The sequence below is a fragment of the Galeopterus variegatus genome, unplaced genomic scaffold (assembly GCF_000696425.1).
Source record: "Galeopterus variegatus unplaced genomic scaffold, G_variegatus-3.0.2 Scaffold1572, whole genome shotgun sequence".
In the NCBI taxonomy this organism is placed as follows: Eukaryota; Metazoa; Chordata; class Mammalia; order Dermoptera; family Cynocephalidae; genus Galeopterus; species Galeopterus variegatus.
The window spans coordinates 123,449-126,283 of NW_007727683.1; positions in this window are offsets into that span (position 1 = coordinate 123,449).

Genomic DNA, 2,835 nt, shown 5'->3' on the forward strand with positions numbered 1-2,835 from the left:
CGTTACTTCCTTCTTCTCTTATAGTTACATCTCCTTGATAACAATAATTATTCAAAATTATGTGTTAATAAACCTCTGTTTTACTATCCTTTTTTTCACAGAGTGCCCATGAGTTTCCTGAGTAAAATGTGATGGTAGTTGAATACAGTAGCTGGATATTTGATTACTAAAAAAAAATTAATGAATGTTTATCTGGCCCCAATTTAGATATATAATATAATTCAGAGCCAGGATTCTGACATCTTTCAAATTTGTGAATATAAGTTACTGAACATCAAACAACAACAACCTTCTAAGTACGTAAAATATATGGCTGGATTATACTGTTATAAATGACGAAACATTCTCTAACTTACAGAAAGGTGTGTAAATCAAAGTCTGGTGATGGAAAAGACTGATAGCTCAAGATATTTCTTTGACAAAAGCTCCATTAAAAGTCAGCAAAAATGAAACAGAAAAATTCCTTTTAAGTAGTGGAAAAGATGGTGCGAACATAGATTTTCTAGTGAAATTGTATGATAAATTTGCTTCTTTGAAATGAGTTTAAGATATTAAATTTAGATATAATACCAAAATAATTTTTGAAATTCTTATAAGGAGCTACTCATTGCCAACAAAACAGGATTAACCTATTTTATTTATGAACAAAAAGCAGAGTATTTTGAAATCAGTAAATAAAGATAGAGGAAGATGCATCTTTAATGAATTTCCAACAATAGTTACAAAGTTAAAACTAAGTAGCTGGAAAACAATGCTTAAGGTTTCAGGACATCATGAGTATGACCAATGTTTACGCAGTGTGTCAGAATAATGGCCCTCAAAGATGTCTATATTCTAATACTGAAAAACTGTGAATACATTAGTTTACATGGCAAAAGAAACTTTGCAGATGTGATTCATTCAGGAATTTGAGACAGGTGAAATTATTTTTGAGTGGACCCAAAATAATCACAAAAGTCCTTGTATGTGAATTAGGGAGGAAGGAGGGTTAGATCAGAGGAGATGCCACAAGAGAAGCCGAGGCTGGAGTGATGCAGTTGTTGGTTTGGAAGATGGAATGAGCACATGATCTGAAGAACGCAGGCAGCTTCTGCAAGGCAGAAAAGATGAGGAATGGGGGATTCTTCATACAGCCTCTAGAAAAAAAATTATCAATGTTGATACCTTGGTTTTAATCCAGTGATTTTCTTTTCTCAACTCCAGTAGTGTAGTATAATTTTATGTGTTTAAGCCACTACTTTGGTGGTAATTTTGTTACATTGGCAGGAAACTTTCCATGTGCAAAGGCAATACAAATGCAATTAAAGCACAGACAACTTTGACAGTTATTTGAATTTAAAATAGATTCTTGATTTTCTTTGATATTTAAAACAAGATTAAGCCTAATTTAACCAGGAGGTTTTTTTTTTTTTTACTGCATAGAATCTTTTATTTGTATTATAGGTGAAATTAAAACTCCAATAGTGCCATGGACATCATGGAAAACTTGGTATTGCTGCAGTAAAATTATGGGTGAAAGGGACAGAGATCCTATGCACATTTTTTGGATTTAATTATTTTGTGAGAAAGCAAAAGATTTCTGAAATAGTTTTTCCTTTTATTTTAGTGTACCATTCATGCACTTTGGATAGAGTGGAACATGTTTAAATTACCTCTAAACTCAGAAAGAAATAGCATGAAGAAAACCATCTAGTTAGATTTAAACAATGTTGGACAATATATCAGTGTGCACTGTTAGCAGTGATAGATGAGCTCCTGGGGATGACTTTAAAATTGAAGGTTCTATCAAATGATTCATCACAGGTACCCATTGATTCAAATGGTTGGTCAAAATCGGTTTCCAGATTTGAAGCTTATATTTTCTTTAAAGTTTCTAGTGTTTCAAGAAGTACTACTTAAAAAAAAATAAATAGGGAACTAGTACAGTGTAACTACTGAACAGGGATTGTGAGAATGGCCAACATAAGTTGAGTGCCTCTATGTGTCCAGTAGCATGCTAGGCAGGGATGTGGATTTTATGATTTAATACCCACAATAGCTTTATGAGACATGTATTATTATTATTCCAATTTTATAGATGAAGAAAAAGAGGCTCAAGATGGATAACTAACTTGCTTAAGTTCCCATGGATAGTAAATGGCAATGCTGATATTTGAACCCAAGAAATATGATTTCGGCACACACTTTTCTAACCAGTCCACTATTATACTGACTCTCTAGAAGGTAGAAACAATCCTCAAGGTATTTATGTTCTGGAGAGTACATCTCAGATCTGTTTTGGACACAGCCAACTAGTTTGTCAAAGAATAAAATTTATGTTTTTCTAAATCCAATGCTTTATTTCTAGGAGGGGAAAAATTCTGAAAGAAACAGGTTAGCAATTTGGATTCTTTTTCCTACTTTGTCAGAAAAACTGTATACAAAATGTACTTTAATTAGGATTGGCTATTAATCCATTAAATGCATATTTATTATTTTTGCAGTTTTTTTACAAAAAAATTAAACATAACTAATCTTATTTAGAAAAAGCCATTAAAATGAAGCAATGGTGGAAATGTTTAAAGAATTTACGTATTTGATACAAAAAGAAATAAACTTCTGTTTTACTAATCTATCCAAACTTAAACATTAAGAATTATTTTATCTTGTTTTAATGATCTCAGCAATATGAGTATTTTTCTTAATCAGTTTCTCATATAATGCTTATTGTATCTGAGAATTATTAGTGTTTCATTGGTTTTTCCAATGTTGAAGACATTTCAGAAAGATTGTTTTTAATTCTGCATAGCATAGACATGTTTCTATGTGATAGCAGAGAGAAATAGTTTTGTAGCA